Source organism: Oncorhynchus mykiss, chromosome 14, assembly GCF_013265735.2.
Source record: "Oncorhynchus mykiss isolate Arlee chromosome 14, USDA_OmykA_1.1, whole genome shotgun sequence".
NCBI lineage: Eukaryota > Metazoa > Chordata > Actinopteri > Salmoniformes > Salmonidae > Oncorhynchus > Oncorhynchus mykiss.
Genome location: NC_048578.1, coordinates 31,871,778 through 31,887,812, shown reverse-complemented (window position 1 = coordinate 31,887,812; position 16,035 = coordinate 31,871,778).

Genomic DNA, 16,035 nt, shown 5'->3' with positions numbered 1-16,035 from the left:
CTATGCCCAGTCATTGCTGACGCCAGACAGATCTTACAAAAATCGGGATAGTTATTTTACGTATCTGCTGACCACATCATACGTCATAGCAATCTGTCAGTCGATGACGTAGCACACAACCATTGGTTGATGCACACAACGTCTGAGCAGGGGAATGCAACTATTATGTGGTTAGCTGATAAATACCTATCTAGGCAGCAACGTCTGGGCAGAGGAACGAGCCCACAGTCTCTCCCAACTGACAGAGTTACATTTTGCGAGCCAGCCCACTCTGGTCTGCAAGACGGTTGCAACCTGGCCTCAGAGCATTTAGTATTATTATTTATGTATTTACGGGACACTCCATTTAGAATGATTCTTTATGTATTTTACGGGACACTCCATTTAGAATGATTCTTTATGTATTTTACGGGACACTCCATTTAGAATGATTCTTTATGTATTTACGGGACACTCCATTTAGAATGATTCTTTATGTATTTTACGGGACACTCCATTTAGAATGATTCTTTATGTATTTTACGGGACACTCCATTTAGAATGATTCTTTATGTATTTACGGGACACTCCATTTAGAATGATTCTTTATGTATTTACGGGACACTCCATTTAGAATGATTCTTTATGTATTTACCGGACACTCCATTTAGAATGATTCTTTATGTATTTACGGGACACTCCATTTAGAATGATTCTTTATGTATTTACCGGACACTCCATTTAGAATGATTCTTTATGTATTTACGGGACACTTCATTTAGAATGATTCTTTATGTATTTACGGGACACTCCATTTAGAATGATTCTTTATGTATTTTACGGGACACTCCATTTAGAATGATTCTTTATGTATTTTACGGGACACTCCATTTAGAATGATTCTTTATGTATTTACGGGACACTCCATTTAGTATCACTTGTTAGGTTCCAATGGAATAGCTGTCGAACCATATAAGACAGATGTATCCTAAGTCTTGATTGCACCTGCGTGTTTTGACACGTTTCTTTCTCCAACAGAACCATATAAACATAACACAATGGATGGAACCCTTATATCGTTGCTCACGGTCCTCCCTGCAATTTGATCAGGTATGTTTAGTTTGAGCCATAGAGAATGATAGGAGGCCAAAAGGCTGTGTTAGCATGGGCAACGCCATTGAAGGTTTCCATCATTTTAATATAGTCAACAGAGTGGAAATTCCAACTTCATTGGCTGATCTTTCGGAGTGACCCTGTTGGAGTCAAGTCCAGCCGGGTCACCAGGAGGGATCAGCCAATCGTGAAGAAGAAAATTCACGACTTAAACATTTAGATTTCCTCAATGGCGAGGCCGATACTGTCAGACACTATACTGGCACTGATGCAAAGATGAGTCCTCTATCTATCTATATGGTTTGAGCCAATGATGAGCAGCTAGAATACTGTGACCCCTGAACCTGCCCAGTTTATTGGAACAAGTTCTCACTCCCATCCAATCTTTCCTGATACCTTGTCCATGTTTCAATACTGAGCATTTAGATGTGTGTATTGTTAGATGCTACTGTACTGTTGGTGCTAGGAACACAAACATGTGGATGTGTGTATTGTTAGATGCTACTGTACTGTTGGTGCTAGGAACACAAACATGTGGATGTGTGTATTGTTAGATGCTACTGTACTGTTGGTGCTAGGAACACAAACATTTGGATGTGTGTATTGTTAGATGCTACTGTACTGTTGGTGCTAGTGTCATGTCTTTGGCTATGCCGGATTAAGTGATATGACATGCTATTCTATAAAATAATTTATACGTAATTAATATTACCTGATTGAGCTAATCGTGTATCTGTAATTAACTAGAGAGTCGGGGCACCACAAAATAATATTTATAGATCTGTTATCTTTCGAATACACTCTTAAAGACCAAGTAATATTTTACATCAATATTAATTGTCACCTTAATTCAGTCTCATCTGAAAGTTGTAAATTCTTGGTTATCTTCACGAACCCTGGCTAACAAGTTGAATCAGCAATACAAAATTGGGTTTCATTATTTATTTACTAAATACCTAACTAATCACACAGAATTACATATACACAGAATTAATCATACCTTGATTACAAATTACGTCATAAAGGAAAACGTCCCTAGCAGGCGGAACAGATATGACAGCTGGTTACACAAAAGAAAAGGGGCTGGGTTTGAGTGAAAGAGCAGGAAAACTGAGGAACAAAGGGCAGAAGCTGGGCTATCGTAAATACAGTATTTTATGCATTCTAAATTACCGACCATTTGGAAAAGGAAAATGCAATAAATAATTACTCTGAGTTGCGCTTCGGTAGGTTGGTATTAGATGGAAGGCCGTGTTGCCAAACCAAGTCCTTTGTCCTTTGAAGAATGTCTCTGCTGGTCAATTGGACACGTTGTAGTAACGTTGTTGTGTGATAGACGGGATACTCTGTCTGTTCCTTCCTAACCCTCATTTGCAGCTGCTGTTGCTAACTCAACGGCTAGGAGGTATCACTTCTGTAGTGAATAAGAGTTCAAAGTTTATACCATTCGCAACCAAAGCTCACGCTGATGTTGGCTTCGTTCTGTAGTTATTATCTGAACCATTCTGGCATCGGACCGTCGTCCTCACATCCTCGGAACAGGAGGTTACATTATCATCAAGGCTTTATATAGTGTAGCGAGAAGGTTGTGTCTGAAAAGTTTTATAACCCATGTCTCTTCACAGGGGCGGGCCACTGATTGAGCAGAGCCCTAACCTTATGAAAACCCAAATCTCTCATTTGGAAGCTAAAATTACATTTAATCTCTTCACCAATAATTTTATATTCAAACATTTAAATTGAACCACAATTCCATGTGATTCCGATAACTCTGATGTGTAGACTTTCCACTGTAGAGTTTATGTCATCCTATCATTGATGAGAATGTCCCAGATGACAACCGAACTGACATCATATTCATTAAGTACCACCACATATGTTCAATTGGTCGGATTACCAGAATATAGTTAATTTCCCCCCACCTTCTGATGTTCCCAGAATCTCTATGTTAACCAAGGGGTTTTCAAAATTCACATCAGCAGGGTAGAGAGAGGGAAAAGGGGGGTAGAGGTATTTATGACTGTCATAAACCTCCCCCCAGGCCAACGTCATGACACTAGGAACACAAACATTTCACTACACCCTTAATAAGATCTGCTAAATATGTGTACGTGACCAATACAATTTGATTTGAAGTCTTGTATTTTCATAACTAATAGGCAATTGTAGGATAACTTTTGCAGCCAGTGTTTGTACTTTACATCAACTCAACGTACATTTTGACACACAGATTAATAGATAATGTTATGAATCTCAGCGGTGATAACCTGCCAGGATCGCTAGCTAGGGCTAACAAAACTGCAAAAGCATCATCAATGCTTCGCTGTTGTTGCAGCATTAGTATATTTTTTTAATTAACTTAATATCAACTCTATTCCAACAACACCAATGACGACAATAGAAACAACGACATAAATAATTATCAACATATTAGGTATTTACATGAAATTATAAAATTGTGTTTAAAGTTGGGGCCTAAAGATTCTAACTGACATTGAAACGCTCCAGTAGCTAACATTCATTGTAACTGACATTGAAACGCTCCAGTAGCCAACATTCATTGTAACTGATATTGAAACGCTCCAGTAGCCAACATTCATTGTAACTGATATTGAAACGCTCCAGTAGCCAACATTCATTGTAACTGATATTGAAACGCTCCAGTAGCCAACATTCATTGTAACTGACATTGAAACGCTCCAGTAGCCAATATTCATTGTAACTGATATTGAAACGCTCCAGTAGCCAACATTCATTGTAACTGATATTGAAACGCTCCAGTAGCCAACATTCATTGTAACTGACATTGAAACGCTCCAGTAGCCAACATTCATTGTAACTGATATTGAAACGCTCCAGTAGCCAACATTCATTGTAACTGATATTGAAACGCTCAAGTAGCCAACATTCATTGTAACTGACATTGAAACGCTCCAGTAGCCAACATTCATTGTAACTGACATTGAAACGCTCCAGTAGCCAACATTCATTGTAACTGATATTGAAACGCTCCAGTAGCCAACATTCATTGTAACTGATATTGAAACGCTCCAGTAGCCAACATTCATTGTAACTGATATTGAAACGCTCCAGTAGCCAACATTGATTGTAACTGACATTGAAACGCTCCAGTAGCTAACATTCACTGTAACTGACATTGAAACGCTCCAGTAGCCAACATTCATTGTAACTGATATTGAAACGCTCCAGTAGCCAACATTCATTGTAACTGATATTGAAACGCTCCAGTAGCCAACATTCATTGTAACTGATATTGAAACGCTCCAGTAGCCAACATTCATTGTAACTGACATTGAAACGCTCCAGTAGCCAATATTCATTGTAACTGATATTGAAACGCTCCAGTAGCCAACACTCATTGTAACTGATATTGAAACGCTCAAGTAGCCAACATTCATTGTAACTGATATTGAAACGCTCCAGTAGCCAACATTCATTGTAACTGACATTGAAACGCTCCAGTAGCCAACATTCATTGTAACTGACATTGAAACGCTCCAGTAGCTAACATTCATTGTAACTGATATTGAAACGCTCCAGTAGCCAACATTCATTGTAACTGATATTGAAACGCTCCAGTAGCCAACATTCATTGTAACTGATATTGAAACTCTCCAGTAGCCAACATTCATTGTAACTGATATTGAAACGCTCCAGTAGCCAACATTCATTGTAACTGATATTGAAACGCTCCAGTAGCCAACATTCATTGTAACTGATATTGAAACGCTCCAGTAGCCAACATTCATTGTAACTGACATTGAAACGCTCCAGTAGCCAACATTCATTGTAACTGATATTGAAACGCTCCAGTAGCCAACATTCATTGTAACTGATATTGAAACGCTCCACTAGCCAACATTCATTGTAACTGATATTGAAACGCTCCAGTAGACAACATTCATTGTAACTGATATTGAAACGCTCCAGTAGCCAACATTCATTGTAACTGATATTGAAACGCTCCAGTAGCCAACATTCATTGAAACGCTCCAGTAGCTAACATTCATTGTAACTGACATTGAAACGCTCCAGTAGCTAACATTCATTGTAACTGACATTGAAACGCTCCAGTAGCCAACATTCATTGTAACTGATATTGAAACGCTCCAGTAGCCAACATTCATTGTAACTGATATTGAAACGCTCCAGTAGCCAACATTCATTGTAACTGATATTGAAACGCTCCAGTAGCCAACATTCATTGAAACGCTCCAGTAGCTAACATTCATTGTAACTGACATTGAAACGCTCCAGTAGCTAACATTCATTGTAACTGACATTGAAACGCTCCAGTAGCTAACATTGATTGTAACTGATATTGAAACGCTCCAGTAGCCAACATTCATTGTAACTGATATTGAAACGCTCCAGTTGCCAACATTCATTGTAACTGATATTGAAACGCTCCAGTAGCTAACATTCATTGTAACTGACATTGAAACGCTCCAGTAGCCAAAATTCATTGTAACTGATATTGAAACGCTCCAGTAGCCAACATTCATTGTAACTGATATTGAAACGCTCCAGTAGCCAACATTCATTGTAACTGATATTGAAACGCTCCAGTAGCCAACATTCATTGTAACTGATATTGAAACGCTCCAGTAGCTAACATTCATTGTAACTGATATTGAAACGCTCCAGTAGCTAACATTCATTGTAACTGATATTGAAACGCTCCAGTAGCCAACATTCATTGTAACTGATATTGAAACGCTCCAGTAGCTAACATTCATTGTAACTGACATTGAAACGCTCCAGTAGCCAACATTCATTGTAACTGACATTGAAACGCTCCAGTAGCTAACATTCATTGTAACTGATATTGAAACGCTCCAGTAGCCAACATTCATTGTAACTGATATTGAAACGCTCCAGTAGCCAACATTCATTGTAACTGATATTGAAACTCTCCAGTAGCCAACATTCATTGTAACTGATATTGAAACGCTCCAGTAGCCAACATTCATTGTAACTGATATTGAAACGCTCCAGTAGCCAACATTCATTGTAACTGATATTGAAACGCTCCAGTAGCCAACATTCATTGTAACTGACATTGAAACGCTCCAGTAGCCAACATTCATTGTAACTGATATTGAAACGCTCCAGTAGCCAACATTCATTGTAACTGATATTGAAACGCTCCACTAGCCAACATTCATTGTAACTGATATTGAAACGCTCCAGTAGACAACATTCATTGTAACTGATATTGAAACGCTCCAGTAGCCAACATTCATTGTAACTGATATTGAAACGCTCCAGTAGCCAACATTCATTGTAACTGATATTGAAACGCTCCAGTAGCCAACATTCATTGTAACTGATATTGAAACGCTCCAGTAGCCAACATTCATTGTAACTGATATTGAAACGCTCCAGTAGCCAACATTCATTGTAACTGATATTGAAACGCTCCAGTAGCCAACATTCATTGTAACTGATATTGAAACGCTCCAGTAGCCAACATTCATTGTAACTGATATTGAAACGCTCCAGTAGCCAACATTCATTGTAACTGATATTGAAACGCTCCAGTAGCCAACATTCATTGTAACTGATATTGAAACGCTCCAGTAGCCAACATTCATTGTAACTGATATTGAAACGCTCCAGTAGCCAACATTCATTGTAACTGATATTGAAACGCTCCACTAGCCAACATTCATTGTAACTGATATTGAAACGCTCCAGTAGACAACATTCATTGTAACTGATATTGAAACGCTCCAGTAGCCAACATTCATTGTAACTGATATTGAAACGCTCCAGTAGCCAACATTCATTGTAACTGATATTGAAACGCTCCAGTAGCCAACATTCATTGTAACTGATATTGAAACGCTCCAGTAGCCAACATTCATTGTAACTGATATTGAAACGCTCCAGTAGCCAACATTCATTGTAACTGATATTGAAATGCTCCAGTAGCCAACATTCATTGTAACTGATATTGAAACGCTCCAGTAGCCAACATTCATTGTAACTGATATTGAAACGCTCCAGTAGCCAACATTCATTGTAACTGATATTGAAACGCTCCAGTAGCCAATATTCATTGTAACTGATATTGAAACGCTCCAGTAGCTAACATTCATTGTAACTGATATTGAAACGCTCCAGTAGCCAACATTCATTGTAACTGATATTGAAACGCTCCAGTAGCCAACATTCATTGTAACTGATATTGAAACGCTCCAGTAGCCAACATTCATTGTAACTGATATTGAAACGCTCCAGTAGCCAACATTCATTGTAACTGATATTGAAACGCTCCAGTAGCCAACATTCATTGTAACTGATATTGAAACGCTCCAGTAGCTAACATTCATTGTAACTGATATTGAAACGCTCCAGTAGCTAACATTCATTGTAACTGATATTGAAACGCTCCAGTAGCCAACATTCATTGTAACTGATATTGAAACGCTCCAGTAGCTAACATTCATTGTAACTGACATTGAAACGCTCCAGTAGCCAACATTCATTGTAACTGACATTGAAACGCTCCAGTAGCTAACATTCATTGTAACTGATATTGAAACGCTCCAGTAGCCAACATTCATTGTAACTGATATTGAAACGCTCCAGTAGCCAACATTCATTGTAACTGATATTGAAACTCTCCAGTAGCCAACATTCATTGTAACTGATATTGAAACGCTCCAGTAGCCAACATTCATTGTAACTGATATTGAAACGCTCCAGTAGCCAACATTCATTGTAACTGATATTGAAACGCTCCAGTAGCCAACATTCATTGTAACTGACATTGAAACGCTCCAGTAGCCAACATTCATTGTAACTGATATTGAAACGCTCCAGTAGCCAACATTCATTGTAACTGATATTGAAACGCTCCACTAGCCAACATTCATTGTAACTGATATTGAAACGCTCCAGTAGACAACATTCATTGTAACTGATATTGAAACGCTCCAGTAGCCAACATTCATTGTAACTGATATTGAAACGCTCCAGTAGCCAACATTCATTGTAACTGATATTGAAACGCTCCAGTAGCCAACATTCATTGTAACTGATATTGAAACGCTCCAGTAGCCAACATTCATTGTAACTGATATTGAAACGCTCCAGTAGCCAACATTCATTGTAACTGATATTGAAACGCTCCAGTAGCCAACATTCATTGTAACTGATATTGAAACGCTCCAGTAGCCAACATTCATTGTAACTGATATTGAAACGCTCCACTAGCCAACATTCATTGTAACTGATATTGAAACGCTCCAGTAGACAACATTCATTGTAACTGATATTGAAACGCTCCAGTAGCCAACATTCATTGTAACTGATATTGAAACGCTCCAGTAGCCAACATTCATTGTAACTGATATTGAAACGCTCCACTAGCCAACATTCATTGTAACTGATATTGAAACGCTCCAGTAGACAACATTCATTGTAACTGATATTGAAACGCTCCAGTAGCCAACATTCATTGTAACTGATATTGAAACGCTCCAGTAGCCAACATTCATTGTAACTGATATTGAAACGCTCCAGTAGCCAACATTCATTGTAACTGATATTGAAACGCTCCAGTAGCCAACATTCATTGTAACTGATATTGAAATGCTCCAGTAGCCAACATTCATTGTAACTGATATTGAAATGCTCCAGTAGCCAACATTCATTGTAACTGATATTGAAACGCTCCAGTAGCCAACATTCATTGTAACTGATATTGAAACGCTCCAGTAGCCAACATTCATTGTAACTGATATTGAAACGCTCCAGTAGCCAATATTCATTGTAACTGATATTGAAACGCTCCAGTAGCTAACATTCATTGTAACTGATATTGAAACGCTCCAGTAGCCAACATTCATTGTAACTGATATTGAAACGCTCCAGTAGCCAACATTCATTGTAACTGATATTGAAACGCTCCATTAGCCAACATTCATTGTAACTGACATTGAAACGCTCCAGTAGCCAACATTCATTGTAACTGACATTGAAACGCTCCAGTAGCCAACATTCATTGTAACTGATATTGAAACGCTCCAGTAGCCAACATTCATTGTAACTGATATTGAAACGCTCAAGTAGCCAACATTCATTGTAACTGACATTGAAACGCTCCAGTAGCCAACATTCATTGTAACTGACATTGAAACGCTCCAGTAGCCAACATTCATTGTAACTGATATTGAAACGCTCCAGTAGCCAACATTCATTGTAACTGATATTGAAACGCTCCAGTAGCCAACATTCATTGTAACTGATATTGAAACGCTCCAGTAGCCAACATTGATTGTAACTGACATTGAAACGCTCCAGTAGCTAACATTCACTGTAACTGACATTGAAACGCTCCAGTAGCCAACATTCATTGTAACTGATATTGAAACGCTCCAGTAGCCAACATTCATTGTAACTGATATTGAAATGCTCCAGTAGCCAACATTCATTGTAACTGATATTGAAACGCTCCAGTAGCCAACATTCATTGTAACTGACATTGAAACGCTCCAGTAGCCAATATTCATTGTAACTGATATTGAAACGCTCCAGTAGCCAACACTCATTGTAACTGATATTGAAACGCTCAAGTAGCCAACATTCATTGTAACTGACATTGAAACGCTCCAGTAGCCAACATTCATTGTAACTGATATTGAAACGCTCCAGTAGCCAACATTCATTGTAACTGATATTGAAACGCTCCAGTAGCCAACATTCATTGTAACTGATATTGAAACGCTCCAGTAGCCAACATTCATTGTAACTGATATTGAAACGCTCCAGTAGCCAACATTCATTGTAACTGACATTGAAACGCTCCAGTAGCTAACATTCATTGTAACTGACATTGAAACGCTCCAGTAGCCAACATTCATTGTAACTGATATTTAAACACTCCAGTAGCCAACATTCATTGTAACTGATATTGAAACGCTCCAGTAGCCAACATTCATTGTAACTGATATTGAAACGCTCCATTAGCCAACATTCATTGTAACTGACATTGAAACGCTCCAGTAGCCAACATTCATTGTAACTGACATTGAAACGCTCCAGTAGCCAACATTCATTGTAACTGATATTGAAACGTTCCAGTAGCCAACATTCATTGTAACTGATATTGAAACGCTCCAGTAGCCAACATTCATTGTAACTGATATTGAAACGCTCCAGTAGCCAACATTCATTGAAACGCTCCAGTAGCTAACATTCATTGTAACTGACATTGAAACGCTCCAGTAGCTAACATTCATTGTAACTGACATTGAAACGCTCCAGTAGCCAACATTCATTGTAACTGATATTGAAACGCTCCAGTAGCCAACATTCATTGTAACTGATATTGAAACGCTCCAGTAGCCAACATTCATTGTAACTGATATTGAAACGCTCCAGTAGCCAACATTCATTGAAACGCTCCAGTAGCTAACATTCATTGTAACTGACATTGAAACGCTCCAGTAGCTAACATTCATTGTAACTGACATTGAAACGCTCCAGTAGCTAACATTGATTGTAACTGATATTGAAACGCTCCAGTAGCCAACATTCATTGTAACTGATATTGAAACGCTCCAGTTGCCAACATTCATTGTAACTGATATTGAAACGCTCCAGTAGCTAACATTCATTGTAACTGACATTGAAACGCTCCAGTAGCCAAAATTCATTGTAACTGATATTGAAACGCTCCAGTAGCCAACATTCATTGTAACTGATATTGAAACGCTCCAGTAGCCAACATTCATTGTAACTGATATTGAAACGCTCCAGTAGCCAACATTCATTGTAACTGACATTGAAACGCTCCAGTAGCCAACATTCATTGTAACTGACATTGAAACGCTCCAGTAGCTAACATTCATTGTAACTGATATTGAAACGCTCCAGTAGCCAACATTCATTGTAACTGATATTGAAACGCTCCAGTAGCCAACATTCATTGTAACTGATATTGAAACTCTCCAGTAGCCAACATTCATTGTAACTGATATTGAAACGCTCCAGTAGCCAACATTCATTGTAACTGATATTGAAACGCTCCAGTAGCCAACATTCATTGTAACTGATATTGAAACGCTCCAGTAGCCAACATTCATTGTAACTGACATTGAAACGCTCCAGTAGCCAACATTCATTGTAACTGATATTGAAACGCTCCAGTAGCCAACATTCATTGTAACTGATATTGAAACGCTCCACTAGCCAACATTCATTGTAACTGATATTGAAACGCTCCAGTAGACAACATTCATTGTAACTGATATTGAAACGCTCCAGTAGCCAACATTCATTGTAACTGATATTGAAACGCTCCAGTAGCCAACATTCATTGTAACTGATATTGAAACGCTCCAGTAGCCAACATTCATTGTAACTGATATTGAAACGCTCCAGTAGCCAACATTAATTGTAACTGATATTGAAACGCTCCAGTAGCCAACATTCATTGTAACTGATATTGAAACGCTCCAGTAGCCAACATTCATTGTAACTGATATTGAAACGCTCCAGTAGCCAACATTCATTGTAACTGATATTGAAACGCTCCAGTAGCCAACATTCATTGTAACTGATATTGAAACGCTCCAGTAGCCAACATTCATTGTAACTGATATTGAAACGCTCCAGTAGCCAACATTCATTGTAACTGATATTGAAACTCTCCAGTAGCCAACATTCATTGTAACTGATATTGAAACGCTCCAGTAGCCAACATTCATTGTAACTGATATTGAAACGCTCCACTAGCCAACATTCATTGTAACTGATATTGAAACGCTCCAGTAGACAACATTCATTGTAACTGATATTGAAACGCTCCAGTAGCCAACATTCATTGTAACTGATATTGAAACGCTCCAGTAGCCAACATTCATTGTAACTGATATTGAAACGCTCCAGTAGCCAACATTCATTGTAACTGATATTGAAACGCTCCAGTAGCCAACATTCATTGTAACTGATATTGAAACGCTCCAGTAGCCAACATTCATTGTAACTGATATTGAAATGCTCCAGTAGCCAACATTCATTGTAACTGATATTGAAACGCTCCAGTAGCCAACATTCATTGTAACTGATATTGAAACGCTCCAGTAGCCAACATTCATTGTAACTGATATTGAAACGCTCCAGTAGCCAATATTCATTGTAACTGATATTGAAACGCTCCAGTAGCTAACATTCATTGTAACTGATATTGAAACGCTCCAGTAGCCAACATTCATTGTAACTGATATTGAAACGCTCCAGTAGCCAACATTCATTGTAACTGATATTGAAATGCTCCAGTAGCCAACATTCATTGTAACTGATATTGAAACGCTCCAGTAGCCAACATTCATTGTAACTGATATTGAAACGCTCCAGTAGCCAACATTCATTGTAACTGATATTGAAACGCTCCAGTAGCCAACATTCATTGTAACTGATATTGAAACGCTCCAGTAGCCAACATTCATTGTAACTGATATTGAAACGCTCCAGTAGCCAACATTCATTGTAACTGATATTGAAACGCTCCAGTAGCACAACATTCATTGTAACTGATATTGAAACACTCCAGTAGCCAAAATTCATTGTAACTGATATTGAAACGCTCCAGTAGCCAACATTCATTGTAACTGATATTGAAACACTCCAGTAGCTAACATTCATTGTAACTGATATTGAAACGCTCCAGTAGCCAACATTCATTGTAACTGATATTGAAACACTCCAGTAGCCAACATTCATTGTAACTGATATTGAAACGCTCCAGTAGCCAACATTCATTGTAACTGATATTGAAACACTCCAGTAGCTAACATTCATTGTAACTGATATTGAAACGCTCCAGTAGCCAACATTCATTGTAACTGATATTGAAACGCTCCAGTAGCCAACATTCATTGTAACTGATATTGAAACGCTCCAGTAGCCAACATTCATTGTAACTGATATTGAAACGCTCCAGTAGCCAACATTCATTGTAACTGATATTGAAACGCTCCAGTAGCCAACATTCATTGTAACTGATATTGAAACGCTCCAGTAGCCAACATTCATTGTAACTGATATTGAAACGCTCCAGTAGACAACATTCATTGTAACTGATATTGAAACGCTCCAGTAGCCAACATTCATTGTAACTGATATTGAAACGCTCCAGTAGCCAACATTCATTGTAACTGATATTGAAACGCTCCAGTAGCCAACATTCATTGTAACTGATATTGAAACGCTCCAGTAGCCAACATTCATTGTAACTGATATTGAAACGCTCCAGTAGCCAACATTTATTGTAACTGATATTGAAACGCTCCAGTAGCCAACATTCATTGTAACTGATATTGAAACGCTCCAGTAGCCAACATTCATTGTAACTGATATTGAAACGCTCCAGTAGCCAACATTCATTGTAACTGATATTGAAACGCTCCAGTAGCCAACATTCATTGTAACTGATATTGAAACGCTCCAGTAGCCAACATTCATTGTAACTGATATTGAAACGCTCCAGTAGCCAACATTCATTGTAACTGATATTGAAACGCTCCAGTAGCCAACATTCATTGTAACTGATATTGAAACGCTCCAGTAGCCAACATTCATTGTAACTGATATTGAAACGCTCCAGTAGCTAACATTCATTGTAACTGACATTGAAACGCTCCAGTAGCCAACATTCATTGTAACTGATATTGAAACGCTCCAGTAGCCAACATTCATTGTAACTGATATTGAAACGCTCCAGTAGCCAACATTCATTGTAACTGACATTGAAACGCTCCAGTAGCCAACATTCATTGTAACTGATATTGAAACGCTCCAGTAGCCAACATTCATTGTAACTGATATTGAAACGCTCCAGTAGCCAACATTCATTGTAACTGATATTGAAACGCTCCAGTAGCCAACATTCATTGTAACTGACATTGAAACGCTCCAGTAGCCAACATTCATTGTAACTGACATTGAAACGCTCCAGTAGCCAACATTCATTGTAACTGACATTGAAACGCTCCAGTAGCCAACATTCATTGTAACTGATATTGAAACGCTCCAGTAGCCAACATTCATTGTAACTGACATTGAAACGCTCCAGTAGCCAAAATTCATTGTAACTGATATTGAAACGCTCCAGTAGCACAACATTCATTGTAACTGATATTGAAACGCTCCAGTAGCCAACATTCATTGTAACTGATATTGAAACGCTCCAGTAGCCAACATTCATTGTAACTGATATTGAAACGCTCCAGTAGCTAACATTCATTGTAACTGATATTGAAACGCTCCAGTAGCCAACATTCATTGTAACTGATATTGAAACGCTCCAGTAGCCAACATTCATTGTAACTGATATTGAAACGCTCCAGTAGCCAACATTCATTGTAACTGATATTGAAACGCTCCAGTAGCCAACATTCATTGTAACTGATATTGAAACGCTCCAGTAGCCAACATTCATTGTAACTGATATTGAAACGCTCCAGTAGCCAACATTCATTGTAACTGATATTGAAACGCTCCAGTAGCCAACATTCATTGTAACTGATATTGAAACGCTCCAGTAGCCAACATTCATTGTTCATAAATACACTGTTTTTCTTTCTTTCTTTGCAGACTTTCTTTGTCTGTACATATTCATTCACTTTCTTGGTTCTTCTCACCCAACTCATAGGCTCTTTTAAGATCCATTCTCTCTCTCCATCTCTCTCTCGCTCCTCATACTCTCTCTGTGTGTTCTCGGTCTGTCTGCCTGCACCTATATGTCTGCCTTAGTGGGTCGGTTATTCTACCTGTCTGTCCATCTGTCAGTCAATCAGTCTGCCTGCCTGACCTGCCTGTCTGGCTGAGCTGACTGTCTCCCTGAGCTACCTATCTGCCTGAGCCACCTATCTGCCTGAACTGCCTGCCTGCCTGTCTGCCTGACCTGCCTGTCTGCCTGAGCCGCCTGTCTGCCTTAGCTGCCTGAGCTGCCCGCCTGTCTTAACTGCTTGCCTGAGCTGCCCATCTGCCTGAGCTGCCCGTCTGCCTGAGCTGCCCGTCTGCCTGAGCTGCCCGTCTGCCTGAGCTGCCCGTCTGCTTGTCTGGCTGAGCTGCCTGTCTGAACTGCTTGCCTGAGCGGTCTGTCTTCCTCCATCACAACAGGCACATAGTATGGCTTTGACTTCAGAGGATGATGCTCAACTGGAAGAGCTTCTGAGTAGGGTTGCAAAATCCCGGGAACTCTCAAACAAATTCCCTGCTTTTCCAGAAATCCTGATTGGAGGATTCCGGATTTCCTGCATGTTCCCTGCCGATTCCAGCAGGGATTTAGGGAAAACCATAGAATGTATTGAAAATCCAGGAATTTTGCAACCCTACTTCTGAGACAATGGCAAGCCTGTGGTCTGGCGGTCAACCCAGAACTGGTAATGTGATTTCAAATAAAAAAATGGATCCAAACAGTTTGACGTGTAGTCTTGGTCCCCTACCAGAACCCTTTGTCACAGCTAAAACACTTTTATCGGAGAAACATGTTTTCTTAGAAACCTTTCAGAGGTGAACATCTTTAATGAATCGGTTAACCGAAAAAGTATGTAATGGGCCAGGAATAGTAGCAACAGCAAATGACAATCCAAAGAAACAAATTATTAATGCCTACCATGAGTGTAATCTAAACCTTTTTTTAGGCTGAAATGTTGGACACCCCTGCTCTAGCATGTCATCATTTTTAACATGTCTGTGTGTTGTTGTCTCATCTCCAGCGGCGATCGGAGCTAGCGACAAAACAACAAGAGCCAACAGCAACACAGCTGATGACACTGTTGAAGACATGGACCATACAGAGTCACATCTAGGTTAAGTTTAGGGAAATGAGCCCAATAGCATATTTGTAAAAAATATATATATATATTATTGTTTTAAACATATTGGACTATGTATATAGACTAT